This window comes from Cyprinus carpio, chromosome A21, assembly GCF_018340385.1.
Source record: "Cyprinus carpio isolate SPL01 chromosome A21, ASM1834038v1, whole genome shotgun sequence".
Taxonomy (NCBI): Eukaryota; Metazoa; Chordata; class Actinopteri; order Cypriniformes; family Cyprinidae; genus Cyprinus; species Cyprinus carpio.
The window spans coordinates 5,542,417-5,558,998 of NC_056592.1; the positions used below are offsets into that span (position 1 = coordinate 5,542,417).

Genomic DNA, 16,582 nt, shown 5'->3' on the forward strand with positions numbered 1-16,582 from the left:
AAAAGCAATAAAAATCAAATACTAAACAAATATATAACATATATATTTCATTTACTTGATAAAAAAAAAGAAAAAAAAGTAATATTCTAAAAAAACATGCATTTACTTGATAAAAATGCAGTAAAAAAGGTAATACTGTAAAATATTATTGCAGCTGAATTATTTTTCATACATTTTAAAAGGATTTATTAGCGGATTTTGAGGTGAACATGCCATATCTGCTGAAGAACTGCTATGCTCTCATGCAGAGCAAATAATTAAATAAATAAGAGCAACGGAAGTAATCCTTTTGTTTGTGTCATATTTAGAGGTCGGGGCTTATTTTCTTTTGCTCTTGGTCTCACAACATCCTCATTAATGATTCACAGTGGCAGAGCCAGAACATGTTGAGGTCCAGACAGGATTCTGAAATACCAACCCTACATCTAATTTCAGCTTCAGAAATAAACTCAGATGATGGTGTCTCTCAATGCTGACAGCAACTGAGACCCACAATTGGTTCAAACAGGGACATCTCCAAAGAACCTTTCAGTCAATAGTTCTTAAAAGAACCATTTGAGAAGAACATTTTAAAAATCTGAAGAAACTAAAAAACCTTTTGTGCAAAGAAAGTTTCCATGGATGTTAAAGGAACCACTGATGCCCATAAAGATTTTGGGTTCCCCAAAGAACAGTGAACAGTTCTTAAAAGAACCATTTTTTCTCAGTGTGAAGAACAATGTAATGAATTAAAGAACCTTTTACCACTATAAAAAAACCTTTTGTACAATGGAAAGGTTGCATGGATCTTAGAACAATGGAAAGGTTCTTCATGGATCCGAAAAAACAACCTTTACTTTTTGAGCATTTGAGCAAAATCTCTTAACCATTGACATGAATTTGGGGCGGTATCATTGGTTTGTCCGACCAGTGGCAACTATTGCACTCTCTCTCTCAAATGTTTCATTGGAAAGTCTTCATTCTAGTGAATCGGTTAATTTGAATGATTCATGTAAATGAACTACTTCAAAGAATGATTCAATGATTCAAGTCACTCAGCAGCATTTAGGGAATATTTAGTTAAATATTGCTATGTTTACAATAAATTAGCATGCATTCAATAGTTTTTTAGTATTCTGTGTAAATCCATCTTTTTTAAAAGTATTTCACAGTGAGAAAAGCAGCACTGCCACGTTGTCATAAGCACAGAGGTGGCGGTGTGTGTAAGTGTGTGGGTTACGATGAACTCCAGATGTGCTGCTTTAGCAGTCTGCTCGACTACCATCATCTGCTTAGCAAGTGCAGGGCTGCAGAGCGGAGAGATACCCTGCTAATGGCTCTGATGTACTGCCATCACACACACACATAAACATATAAAAACATGCTAAAGCTGTGTTTGGAATCGCATATTTTCACACTACCCTTATTATATCTGCAGCATTCAATATGCAAACTTTGTGCAGTATGCAAATTTCCTCTATGCATGGAATAACAGGGTGACGTACTACATTTGCCAAAGTACATAGCTTTTAACTCGAGCACACACTGCATGGAATACTGTATCCCAGGGTGCAATGTACAAATTGACAATTTACTTTCCATTTCCAAAAATGAACTCCAAGTAATATCAGACACATTTTTTCTTGAATTATCTAAACTGATGAATTCAAAAATGACCCCATTTACTTCCACATTGCATCTTTTTCATATGAGCGCACAATTTCAAATGGAAAAACGTACCTGTGGTGACATTTCTGCAAAATAATTTTACATTGAGCATTTTATGACACATTCAAAGCGAAATGTCCTCCGAGTGATGCTAAAAGTTCAGTGTTAGCCCCCCCCCCCCAACAAAAAAAAATACATGAACATGAATCTATCTAGGTTTATTATCTTTGTTGTTGTATGTATATAATAAACTAGTAAACGCTTAACCTCGGTTCCCTGAGATAAGGGAACGAGCGTTATGTATGGGAAAACTCCTTTTTTTCTTTCTGCTGAAGCCTGATTTGCACAAACCAATGGCGCTTCAGCCCACCAGAAGGGGCGGGCCCAACTGCTATATAAGTTGGCCCATAGCGCCATTCATCAGATCATTCGACTGAAGCGATGATCATCAATTCGTGAAGCTTGTAGTGCGGCAAGTGACATAACGCTCGTTCTCTTATCTCAGGGAACCAAGGTTACTTTAAGTAACCAAAGTGTTCCCTTTCGAACGTTCACTCTTGTTATATATGGGAACGAATCCAATCATGCCGTACTACAAGCAACAATCACATGCTGCTCTGCGAGCCCAGTGTTAGAGCAGTAATAAGGGCCCTAAGGGACTTTAGCATTATCTCACCCCAAGCTTAGCTGAGGGCATGAGGAACCACTACCCACATGAGAGGTTAGACAGATAGAATCCACGTCTGCAGGGCGGGGATGTCTAAGCTATAGAATCTGGCAAAAGTGTACGGCAACGACCAGCCGGCGGCCGCACAGATCTCACTGATAGATATGCCACTGGACCACATCCATGAGGAGGCCATTCCCCTTGTGGAGTGGGCTCTCACACCAATAGGGCATTCCAGTCCTTCCGATGCGTAAGCCAGAGCTATTGCATCAACAATCCAGCGAGTCTTGATAACTGGCAGACCCTTCTGGCGGCCTCCAAAGCAAACAAACAGTTGTTCAGACTGCTTGAACAGTTTAGATCGTTCCACATAGACTCTCAGAGCCCTAACAGGCCAGAGAGTATTTGGTCCCTGCTTGCCGTCTTCAGGGGGGAGCGCCAATAGGGATTTTACTTGCACTCTAAAGGGAGTAGAGAGCACTTTAGGAACATAGCCGTGTCTCGGTTTCAAAATGACCTTGCAGTCACTGAGCCCAAACTCAAAACACGAAGCGCTGACTGACAGCGCTTATAAGTCACCCACACGCTTAACCGATGCCAAAGCAAGGAGGAGGGCCATTTTAAGCGATAAGGGCCGCAAATGGGGAGTTGTGGCCTAGTGGTTAGAGAGTTTGACTCCTAACCCTTAGGTTGTGAGTTCGAGTCTTGGGCCGGCAATACCACGACTGAGGTGCCCTTGAGCAAGGCACCGAACCCCCAACTGCTCCCCGGGCGCCGCAGCATAAATGGCTGCCCACTGCTCCTGGGGTGTGTTCACAGTGTGTGTGGGTTCACTGTTGTGTGTGTGCACTTTGGATGGGTTAAATGCAGAGCATGAATTCTCAGTATGGGTCACTGAGATCTAGAATGGGTCTGAGCCCACCGTCTTTCTTTGAGACGAAGAAATAGCGGCTGAAATAGCCTGACTCACTGTTCGCTGGGGGCACTATTTCCACAGCGCCTTTTGCAAGCAGTGTTTGCACCTCCTGCTGGAGAACAATCTCTTCGTTGTCTGGCACAAAGGTTTGAACAACGCCTCTGAAGCGGGGCGGTCTGCAAACGAAATGTAGCGAATAGCCTCGTTGAATTGTTTCCGAAACCCATCTTGAGATTTCTGGAATGTCTGCCCAGGCCGTGTAATGGGACCCCCTCCTTTTTCTCTCTAGCACCTCAGGATGGCTTCGGCGGCTCAGGGTCCAGCACAACTCGTGGGCAGGGACCTTGATGCTTCGGGAAGGGGAAGCGTTTTACTGGCCTGGGGTGCTGTTTCAGCCCAGGCTCCGTCTTCTGCTGAGGTTGATGCTGCACTGGCTTTGCAGGCTGAACAGCGGGGCTCCTCTGGTGGCCCGCAGCCACAGTGCCGGTGCGTTTAGGGAGGAAATGATGCAGCGCCTGCGACGTCTTCTGAGCCTCCGAAAACCGCTCAGTTAACCTGTTTACAGCGGAGCCGAATAGCCCTTTCAGCGAGACTGGAGAGTCGAGGAAGGCCATTTTCTCAGCGTCCCTGATCTCTGTCAGCGTTAGCCAGATGTGGTGCTCCAGCACCACCAGACTGGCCATGGTCTTGTCGATCGCCTGCGCTGTGGCCTTTGTAGCATGCAGAGCCAGGTCTGTTGCTATACACAGCTCCTTAAAGGCCTCTTGGTGCTCTTGGCCAGACTCGTCCATGTTACGGAGAAGTTTGGCTTGAAACACTTGAAGGATCGCCATTGTATGCAGCGCCGAACCGGCCTGTCCAGCTGCTGCATAAGCCCTGTTGGCGATGGCCGAGGTGGTCCTGTAGGGCTTAGATGGATGCGCTGCATGGCCCTTTAAGATGAGGGCAGATGGTGGGCACAGATGTGTGGAGATCGCTTCCTCTGGGGGGGACGTTTGGCGTACCCTCTTTCATCAGCGCCGTCAACGGTGGTGAGAGCTGCTGTAGTCGAGGGGTTTACCCGTGCTTAATAGGGGCACGCCACGTTTAGGTAAGCTCATCGTGGACGGCTGGCAAGAACGGGGCTGGGCGCTGGTGAGAGGATTGCTGGCGGTTCTCTGGCAGGAACCACTCGTCCAGTAAGCCCAGATCCTCCACATAAGCTCGCCGTCTGGCTTCACCACCTGAGGGAGAGGGATTGCTCCTTGCCGGAATCGCCCCATTCCTCCGTTCCTGACCCTGCCAAGGACACAGAGTCGTTGGCGGTGACATCGTTGATAATAATGTCCTCTTCGGACGCGCCAAATGAAACCAGTCCACTCGCAGCTGAAGAGGGGCCCTGGTCCTCACTTGTGAAGCACACCGGCGTGAGAGGATGCAGGAAGGGCGGAGCACGGGGGCCCTGAGCCGACGTGACACCACTAGAGCCCGCTGAAAAGATCTGCTGCCCCGTTGTTTTTTCCTCTTAGGGGAGGCCTTTCCTCTTAGGGGAGAGAGAGACTCTTGCATGCTCGAGAAAGAGATGGGTGAGGGCCTGGCCGGGAGGATTGTAGTCGAGGGGTTGGGCACAGATGTGTGGAGACCCGTGGCTTATATAGCGCAGTCAACGGTTTAGAGCTATAGTCATAAACGGCCCCGCCCCTTATGGCGGGCTGAAGTGCCATTGGTTTGTGCAGCTACACAAACGTGAACAAATCAGGCTTCAGCAGAAAGGAAAAAAGGAGTTTTCCCATACATAATGGGAGTGAACGTTCGAAAGGGAACCTACCCTAAACCTAACCAATAGCGTTAACCAAAAATTGAGATAAAAAGCATTTGCTCAAGCTACCATGACTTTTCAGCTTGCTTTTACAGATCTTTGAGTGCTTTTATTGTGACTCATGTTTCACAGGACTCCACAATGCAAGTCCAATGCTGTATCAGGTGAGCTACTGAGCAAGTTTACTACATCAGAAAAGCCATTCATATGGAGTTGGTTAAGTGATGCAAACATCAAACATCGATAAACAAACAAAAGCATAAATGTATAATATTGCCACTACAATTAACCTCAGTTTCAAAAATCACAGAATCTTATTTATGTTTTCGGTACATTTTAGGAGTTGAAATGTAGGTTCAGGCATGTTTTTTCAATTAGCACAGGTTGTCCAAAAGGTATTTGCTAAATAAACACATACATACCATATGAATTATGCATATAATGAGGTCATGTGGCAATGAAGCATACAACACTTTGAAAAGTCATGTGATTGTACAATGTGTACTGTTTCGCATACTATTTTGAAAAAAAAAAAAAATGGGTGCAAAGGATTTCTACATTTTTTTCTCCAAAAAAAAAGGATTTCTTTGTTTTTGAGATTTGACTATTCTAATGCACCTGGTTTGAATGATGCTATGAATACAGAGCAGAATGAACACAAGAAAAGTAGAACTCTGTCACTATGCCAAGTCTATGGCTCTGTGATATATTAGTGCTGTCTGCTGTCTGTGTGGGGCGTCACTAAAGTTTCCCATCTATAAACTCCTCTCTGAAGACCCAACATCTGCGACAGGGATGCAGGGAACACTCAAAATATCAAACACAGACTCTTACCACAATAATCAGACAAAAAAATTTCCATTACATATTTCAGAAACAACTTTTGTCCCACTCTCAAGCAAAAAGAATTGCCAGGATGTGCTGGAGATGTCAAATATGATTAAAAAAATATTTGTTTGTTGTTCTGATTAGCAGTGCTTGTTAAATAACCACCTAGCAACTATCCAAAATGCTCTAGCAACTGCAAAACAACATTCTGGCAACCATTCACATCACACTAGCAACTTAGAAGTTTAGCTTGTGTAAGGACCACTCACACTCAGAAAATGTAATATATATTGAATATGTTGCAGGAGTTCCCACTACTGGCGGAACCCTTGGAATGGGCTGACTCGGAACGTCCTAAGCCCTTGATCACTTAGAATCCGCTATGGAGTTGGTTTATTGTTTACATGTTTCCCCTTATGAATTTGTTTGGTGCAGTATTCTGTATGTATATAGGTATGCCTGGGCTGTTATAAATGTACAAAAAAAAAAACATTTATATATTATAGAGTTGTTGGGGTGGGTATAAATTAAACGTGATCTGCAATGACGTCATAGTCGTGTTCCATTGTGGTCTATAGAGCAGCCTGAAGTGTGCATATGAAGCAGACTCGCTCACTCGGTCAAAACGAGGGGTCGAGGGTATGTCCATGTAAACTTCCCTCATCCACTTGACAAAGTGGAACGCCCTTCAAAATGGCAGTGGGGATTCCCCCGAGGGTAAGTGCTTAGGAAAGTTTGCGAGTGCGTGTCTAAAAGTGAACTGGAAAAATGCCCTTGAAAAATGTGACACCCCCCAGTGGCTGATAATTCTTATAAAAATTCTCACAAACCTTTTGGGCCATGAGTCAAACAGACCCACTGAGTTTCATTCTGATCGACCTCCATTAACCTTGTCTAATAGGTGCTCAAACTTCATTGGCCAATGGCAGCTATGTTTTTTGAGATAATACGCAAATGCCCTTATAGACACTTTATAGACACTTTGCACACAAAGGCACTGCATACCAATTTTCATGTTGATCAGACAAACAGTTGCGTAGTTATAGCCATTTTCATGCTTTGTTCCCCTCTTATAGCGCCACCAAGTGGCCAGGCTCCATGATTTTTTCCCCTGTGACCTCAGATCGAGCTCCTACATAAGTGATCTGAGTTTGGTGAAGATATCTCATTCCGTTCAAAAATTTTAGTAAAAGTGGCCCTGTCCCTTTCAAATATTTTGGCGTCTCTTTGCGACGATGAGTCGAAAGTTAAACTTTTTTTAACAATTTTTGAAAAACGTTATCCAAATAATCCATCTTAACCAAGTACTCAAAAGAAATAATGCAATTAAATAAAAAATACAAAAAAAAGTTGCCATTGACGATGACAAATCTGAGGCATGCGTTTCGTTCATCATGAGACAAGGATTCCAGTGATATAAGACACTTGACCCTGTGACCAACGGTTTATGAGTTCTGAGTGATTTATTAAATCTTATATGACATTGTAGACGGTGTGAGTACTACCATCCCTCCAAGATTCAAGTGTCTACAACTTATTTTTTACTTATTCTTCTTTAATTTTTTATCAGATCTGAAGTTTTTTTTTTTGGTAGTGTAAAAATTTAAATAAGCAAAAACAGATATGAATTAATAAGGAATATATAAATATGTATACATATATAAAATTAAAGGCCATCTTGGTCAGGTCAAGACAACATATCTATAGCGATGCATGATATATATATATATATATATATATATATATATATATATATATATATATATATATATTTTTTTTTTTTTTTTTTTTTTTTTTTAATTTATCATTATCAGCAAATATATTGACCAATACAGCAATAAAATCTGAAAACAATGTTATGTCATCACGCATTTTGCTTTTTAAGCTTAATTTATAAAAAAAAAAAATCATGCATGATGAGTAAACAAACTATCAAAAATGTCAGTGTTCAGTTTCCGCTCTCTGATACTGACTATACTACAGCAGTCTGCAGCTGTATATTTGTTTATTTCTTAGTATATCACTGGAATCCTGGAATCCTATGCTGAATATCTCACACTCTTTGACCTTGGGACTGTGAATGTGTGTTTGTCTGTGGGAATATGAGAACAATGTCCATTAACAGGAACAAGCATACAAGAAAATCTCCAGAGGGAACAAAATCCCATGTTTATGGCGAGAAGATGGTTAAGCAATCTCTCACAGGACTGCGGCTCTGATCGGAACACACTGATCTCCAACCTAATGAAAATTCACCATAAATCTTAAACTTTACTATCTGTAAGTAGGCTATATGGCAAACAATAGACCTTAGTCAGAACAGTGCCATATTTACTGTAAAAAATTTTTTACAGGAATGAAAACGGAGATGTTCAATGGACTGTGCTGTTGTTTAATAACATACAGATTGTTCAGGCGATGAAACATCTTTCTGGCAATAACTTTCAATAGAAAGTTTTTAAATTTGATTTGGTGAAAATTACATGATCTTTGACATTTATACAGTGTATCCCATTGTTAAGACTGTAAGTTTATGCCTCACATCCTCGTTTTCATTCACGTTAAATTCAATATGATGTCTAACCTGACTAAGGTCTATATGTAAAAACCAGCACTTCCTCATTATCATGATTACATCAATGTAAATGTATGGTAACTACAACAAACTATGGTATTTTTAATAAAAACAGTAGTGAAAATATAGTTAAAAATTGCTACTGAAAAACATAGGTTTAGCAAGAATACAATTTTCTTTTTGTTTTTTAGTGGCATTTTATTATAATGTGAGTGATATGCATGCAAAAATGCAATGCAAAAATATTCTGAAATTCTTCTAGAGGTTTTTTGTTTGTTTGTTTGTTTATTTGTTTCTCGCTATGCTTTGCTCAAAATTTGTGAACCATCTGCAAGGTCCAAGATTACCATGTACTCCTTCCAAAACACTTCCAGACAATTCTAAGACCACACTTCTGAAATCCCACAAGTCTGTTCTCATCTCCATCAGCAATTTGAGCTTGGATTACTTTTTCAGAGACACTGAAGCTCCTTTTTCATCTTAGATTGACTTTTGTTAAATAACCCATGTAGAAAATCAATTATGATTGAGATCTGCTGCAAATAATGTGCTTCAGATAAAAGCATCTGCTAAATTATAACTTCTTTTATATTCACAGATCAATGAAGTTCTATAACCAGAACATCATGCTTCTGCTAACAAGTAAAAGCTCCTGACTGTTCTCTGCTGAAACTGCTGTGAAATTTTTTTCTAACATTAACATGCAGATCCAGTCATTCACTGCAGTGAAACCTCAGCCAATGACTCACACACTTTATTAATCGCTCCTGATCAATCTTAGAGAATAAATAAACGTTTTAAAGCGCCCATTTGGAATGAGTAAACAATGGATGGTTTACTTAGCGCAAAGACCACTGGCTTTCATTACAATGGACAGAAAAGTTCATGTATGTCTGCCAACATTGATCAACGAAAAACAGAAAGATCCCAGTATTATGTTCAGAAATGTATGTCAATGCTTGGCTAGTGTTCCCTGGCACACGGATGAAGAAAACATCCTGTGCAATTTTCTGTAACAGACATCTCAATCAGATATAATGGATTACTTGACAAAAAGACTTTCCCTGCAAGGACTTGGAGACGCAGGCGATTTGTGATTTCAATCCCATCTGAAATTGAGCATGACCTGTTTTACTCACGCAAGAAACTGATGAAGCCGATTTTCTTAAAAACACTGCAATGACAAAGTTTATGCTAGTGTATCCTATGCAACATGAATTGTGGTCTGATACATTTTGGAACCGGAAAAAGACCTTAAATGGTGTAATTGGAGATCTCTCTCCTGTACCTGTTAGCTGAGTTTAGCATCTGCTCACGCTTAACACTCTTTGCTTGCTAAGCATGTTTACTCTGCACATGGGAATGTGACAGAGCTGAGCACATAGAGCCTGCCTTAGTGTTTGACATGGCTTTGTTTGGCCCTTTTATTACTGGGAACCCCTTTCTCCAGTGCAAAAAAAAAAAAAAGAGTTCTGGGCACCTAGGAAACAATTTTAGGCATTAATAGCACATGTTGGATGGATGCCAAATGAACATTTAATTAGGTCCTAAAAACTATCAATGAAAGATCAAGTTTAAATGGCACCCAATTTTATCCAATACTTATTTAAGTTGTATAATTTTAGCATCGCTATTAAACACTGAAAGAGTGTTAGGGGTTATACAAAATATTATACAAAATTTTCATATTAATTTTTATTTATGTTTGTTTGTTTGTTTTTTGTAACTATGTAAAAGTCGATTTTAATGCATCCTTGTGAATAAAAGTATTAATTTATTTTTTTTAAATAATAAATACTGTTCTTTTTTACTTTCATCAAAGAATCCTAAAAATGTATCATGGTTTTCACAAAAAATAATAACTGTTTTCAACATTAATAATAAGAAGAAATGTTTCTTGAGCCGCAAATCAGCATAATAGAATGATTTCTGCAGGATCATGACTGCTGAATGTTCAACTTTTCTGCAGGAATAAATTATATTGTAAAATATATTCTACAATTTTACTGTATTTAATCAAATAAATGCAGCCTTGATGAGCATAAAGTGTTCTTTTAAAAGCATAAAAAAATCTTAACGACCCCAAACTTTTGAATAATAGTGTGTAAAGGAAACTTGAAAATGGTCTAAGAAACCACCTAGAAACCTCCTAGCACCACCTTAGGCCCCAAGACCCACTGGTCTTAGCTTAAAGTTCAGTGCACCTGCACCAGATTCATCAACTAGCAATCTGATCCCTGGTGAACAGAGCTTCTAAACTAAATAACAGCCATTGTTTTGCTAAACCAGAACTACAGAGAAACCCCACAAAACATTGATTATTAAAGGAGCATTAAAAGATGGAAAAGTTGCATTAATCTGGCATTTTCAGTCAACCCAAAGGGCAGTAAATCCCTTGAGTGGTCATGCATTCTTTATATCGGCCAGTTTTTTGTGTGACTGTGAGTGAGTGAATTAAAGCAGGCACACTGCAGGCTTTACCCCAGCCATCTGTCTGTCTGTCTGCGCTTCAGTCTGACAGCTGCTGGTCACTTCTGTCTACGGCTCCTGACAGCTAATGCTGTCTGCTAATGCTGGTGGCCACTTTCAACCCAACTGACCATGAAACACAATGCTCCTGTACCAGACCAGAGAGCATTAGAGATATTGATGTTTGAAAAGACATACAGACAGTAGAGAGGAAAGGGAATTATGTATTTCATGACCTTGCGTGCCAGGTTGCATACAAAGATTGTAGCACAGAAAATAAAAGTAATGAAGTTCATATCCTTTATGGATTAAGCAATTCCAGAATGCATTGCAAATGAGTGTTTAGTAGAAAAAAAAAAAAAGTTAAATTCTGCAAAACTAAAAATCAGGATTCTTCAGCAGGCACATATCAATGTGTTGTTCTGGAGAGAACCTGCCAAAATCACAAAAGGGTATGAGAGACGTCTTTCTGCCAATGTGGATGTACACAGTCAGGTAAAGGTCAAGGTTTGACAGGCACTGCTGTTTGATTGACACATGTGGCATGGAAATTACATGAGAATGATGTCATAAGGGCTTTTCTTTCATCTTTAGATGTTTTAGAAGAATTACCAAAAGTAGAAATGGTTCCACTTCCTATTTCTGTTCTCAACTCAGCCATTTACATTGTTTCATTTCAGTAATTTCAAAAGATCTAAAGGTTAAAAGCAACAGAAAGCCCTTATGACATCATAATTAATTCATATGGAATTGTCATAAGGGCTGGCTTTCTGTTTGCTTTCAACTTTAGATGTTTCAAAAGAATTAGCAAAAGTAGAAATGGTTCCACTTCCTAGTTCTATTTTCGACTTCTCAGCTTAAATGTGTCAGAAATTCAAAAAGTTTGAGGTCAGTAAGTTTTGTTTAATTTTTTTGTTTTGTTGTTTCAGCAAGAAAGCATTCAAATGATCAAAAGTGACAGTAAAGACATTTAGAATGTTACAAAAGATTTGCTGGGGGGAAAAAACGAAAAGAAAATGCTGCTTCTTGAGCAGCAAACCAGTATGATTTCTGAAGCATCATGTGACTGGAGAAATAGCTAAATTTACAATATTCCCATTTTTCAAATAAATGCATACATTCCTTTTTCCACAACAACAGATTTTTTTGGGAGCCTGAAAACGCAAACATTCGATAACAGTTTTCAATGTGCAAGGTTTTGAAAAAAATCCCATTTTTATTGTCTTCATGTAAACTACAAAAACACGATCATGTAAGGTTCTCAAGTTTTTTAAATACTCTTGCGGAATCCTTCTTACATCTGTGCAAAACCATCCAAGTAGGCATATGACTGTCTGACTCAGTTGGGGAAATTTTAGCAGAAGTGGCTTGTAAGTCAATGGGCGTTGACCTCGAGGCACCTCACTGGCTTTTTTCGTGTGAATAAGGGAAACAAAAGTAACTAAAAACAGAAAGTCTGGAAGCCAATTGTTAATTTAAGGATCATGATGATAATGGTAAGACTGCAGCCACCTTTAGATTGGCACGGCTTTGGCTGTGTCCTTTCTCTTATTTGGCAGAATGACTGACTCCACTTCAATGAACCACCTGACTGCCTCTTTGTTTGAGGTTTGGACTGTTTAGACAAGTTAGACTCCATACTGTACCTTCACAAATAGGTGAGAAACTTTTGCCAAACCTAGGACTTTGCAGACCATAATTCAAGATAGCTGCCTTCCGTAGTGCCTCCTTGAAGAAATGATGGCACAGAATATGCGCTTGACAACAACACTGTTCCTCATCATTGCATGATTAAGTTGAATAACCCAAACATGTATTTTTATAAATATTGTTAGTGAATAAGACAGGGCAACCAAAAGAATACGATTTCATTATCAATTTCTTCCAAGCTGAAATGGCCCATGCCATGCAATTCACATTTATTTATTACTGCATACTCATCTTGTATGTCTATTTTTATTTCTCATTAAGAATGTTAGGAGAAACATCTGAGATAAAGTACTTCAAACTGGGAACTCCAAAGTTTGGATGTCCACCACACACCAAGCTAAAACCTAAAATGGTCTACTCTTAAATGGAAAAGGAGTACTACTGAGCTATTTTAACACTTTTCCTTCTTCAGTTTGTTAAATCAATATAGCTGCAGATATTTGAAACTAACCTTGACTCTTATAAAATGGCGAATGTGCGATTGACCACAATACTCTTCTCCATCACGTCTTTATCAATTGATGAATTACTGCTGCCATAATTGCTTTCAAATCTACACAAATATCTATTTTAATAAATATTTTTAGTGAACATGACAGGCAAAAAAGCTAAAATACACTCCAAAACAAAGGCTCCAAAAGGGTGTTTCCACATGCCATAGAAGAACCATTTTGGGTTCTTCAATAGGATTAGGCTGATGGATTATGCCAATGTCCATCGCTGATGGCTGACAGACATCATGATGTTCAGCCGATCAACTGTAGACATTGTCCGATGCCAATTTGGTAGACATCACCCCAGCCTATTCTCCAAAGAGCCTTTCAGTGAATAGTTCTTAAAAGAACCCTTTTTTTTGAAGTGTGAAGAATATTTGAATAATCTAAAGAACTATTATCCACTGTAAAGAACCTTTTGTCCGATGAAAAAGTATCATGGATGTTAAAGATTCATGTTGGAACCACAGATGGCAATAAAGAACCTTATTTTTAAGACTGTATAGCTACAAAAGCGATGCAACTGTTTTGCTCTAACTTTGGTTTCTCCCAAACACCAGATGAGACGGTTTGCAGTCAGCGAGCTGCACACAATGTTTGAACGAGACAGAGACAGACATGCCCGCATCACAAACACAATCACAGCACTGGGTCACGAAGGGTTTGATGGGGAAAAATGAAAAGAGATCAGTCCTTTTAATAGCCACAGTTATGTCGCTCTCTCCATACTGGCAAATAACGTTCCTCCATTTATGTTAAAGCACCGTAACATGTGGTAATGAGGTTAGGAGATTGGACGAGGGTTAGAACCTCCATAATGTTTTGAATATGATGTTACCCTTAAAAAAGACAAATCACAAGTGAGACGCCTTTAAAATCTGAACTGTTTCTCCTAGATAACAAAATTAAATATTTAAAAACACACTGAAATTCAGCATAACCCATTCTGTTTGTGAGTTATTGTAGAACACTGCGTTCCCTTCTTTTCCAGATAGCATCATTTTCTTACAGCGTCAGTGAGCTGACAGATTGTTGTTCATTCCTGCCTCTTCCTTTCATTAGTTTCTATCTGCATCTCCATCTACATCTCCCCCTATGCCGCTCTCCTCCACACCTCCTTTAACTCAACATAAACCTCAAATTGACTCCAGAAACTGCTAGGTTCATTCAGTGTGAGCAGAGTTTATTAGCTAACAAAATGCTTCTCTGCCCATAGAGAAGAAATATAACAAATTAGAGCTCTTTATAATCTCAATTGTTGTAGATAGGAATGAGAATAAAAGAAGAGCAAATGGCTCAGATGCCCTGGTTTTTAAATGCCTCCTGAGGAAAAAGGCTCCTGTAATCTCATTTGTGTCTCCTTTAGAGTTTCATAGACCTTAATCTCAAACTGTGCTCAGATTTGCCAGTCTGCAAACAAAAGATTTCAATATGAACTCAAAAATTTTCATCTAAATATCCCAAGCTTAAATAGTCACATTTATTTATGACTCTATGCTCTTATTTTATGTCAACAATCTATGTATATTTTTATTTCTCCTTGAGAATATAAGGAGAAACATCTAACACAAACTCTGCCTAAACTCTGCCTACAACCTCTATGTGTCCACCACAAAGCTAAAATTAAAAATGATGAAATTTTGAATGGAAAAGGAGAACATCTGAGCTATTTTTAACTCTTATCCTTCTTCAAATGGTCAAATCAAGTAGACAACAGCTGTAGAAATATGAAACTAGCTTTGTCGAACAGTGAGGTCTGTGGAACTTATTAGAAAGGCTTGTTTAAATACTGTGTATAGGTAGTTGACAAGTGATAAAATGACAAACTTTTCCATCTCAAGATGTAAGACAAGTTATATATATATACATATATATATATATATATATATAATATAAATATATATATACATATATATATATATATAAATTAATATTTGAATATTTTACTTATTGAATGATTATTAAAATGTATAATTTTTACATGTTAATAATCATTCAATAGGTATCTTTCAATAAGATCATTCAATAAGTATCTTTTTTAAATAATCAAATATTATTTAAGTGTTTAAAATTTAGATTTTAGACTTTTAGAGACAGCAAGATGCTGCTTGAAACCCAGATAGATAAATAAATAAAAAGAGGAAACAGCTTCATACACAATAATTATGGCTCATTATGTGTTTCTGTGGCTATGACACACACATAGACAAAATCTCTGGCGCTGGATGACTTTTACATTACAGCCTAGGAAAAAGGCAAAGCACGCGCGCGCGTCTCACAACAGCACAATTACCACATACACGCAGCCAACTTGTCATTAGCGACATCCAAATGACTGTAAACAGACTATTATTACCTTAAAACCTGCTATCCAGAGAACGTCCACAGAAAGAAAAAAAATCCAATAAAACCCAAAACACATCCAGTGCGTGACTCAGACCGGTACAGGATTCACTGTGACTCCGTCCAATACAAGTGCATTACTGAGTCAAACAGCCCGGTAAAAAAGTCTATAGCTGCAACCGTAAAATCAAAAACCTCCATGGGGCAGCCGCCAACCGACAGCAGCAGAGCTGTCATAAACTTTTCCCCTCACTGCTCACACCATCTGCATTGGGGTCTCTGGGGGGGAAACGACAGCCTCCGTTTGCTTTCAGGACGGCCACGGGGGGCGTACACACTTTTGGAACAGTCCTCACACACTACATGAGCCCTACAGATACACACACGGACAAAGACTGCGACCTCAGAGGGAGGGAGAGCGAGAGAGAGCGCGTGAGCGTGTTTGAGGAAGTGTTTCGAGAGGAGGAGAGATCCGAACACCTCACGCACGCACAAACTCCCTGATCGGTGTAGACTGCACACACACTCGCAGTTACAGTCCTCACTGCCCCGTTTGGCAGCTAAAACGCTAAATGGTAGTGTCTTCTTTGGACTTTAAGTTCTCTATTGTATTGTAAGTGTTTTCATACGCTTTTGGTCAGGAAATATCTGCATATGCATTACAGAGTCGTTCACGTGCAGCTCACGCAGGTGTTAAACCTTGCATAATAGACTTTCTTCATCGCTGGCAAATGATGGATGGATTTTTTTTTATTTATTATTATTATTATTATTATTATTATTATTATTATTATTATTTATTTTATTTATTTTTTTATGGATTGTAAGTAAATATCCACTTAAGCCAGCAAACCTTTTCCCTCTGTGTGTTATAAAATTTGAAGCGTGTAAAGTGAACTGTTCTAAATCGACGTCTCCCTGACTTTTGGCCGAAACGGTGAAAAGACTGTTTTCTTGGCATTTTTTAGAACAATTCAACAACAACAACAAATCCTCTTTAACTTATCTAATGCAAATTATCTAATATGTATGTCATATATATATATATATATATATATATATATATATATATATATATATATATATATATATATATATATGACATATTGCTAAAATGTTACTATTTTAAGTTTTA

The 16,582-nt window shown here is 39.0% G+C and overlaps 1 protein-coding gene across 1 annotated transcript in view; it reads right to left on the minus strand.

Moving 5' to 3' along the window:
- Positions 1-15,894, minus strand: part of LOC109046263 (rho GTPase-activating protein 24-like) — a 91,594-nt gene extending 75,700 nt beyond the window's left edge. Inside the window, exon 1 of the mRNA XM_042778700.1 lies at positions 15,461-15,894. The gene's annotated coding sequence lies outside the window, so the exon portion shown is untranslated. The remainder of the gene's footprint in view (positions 1-15,460) is intronic.
- Positions 15,895-16,582: the final 688 nt, after the last annotated feature.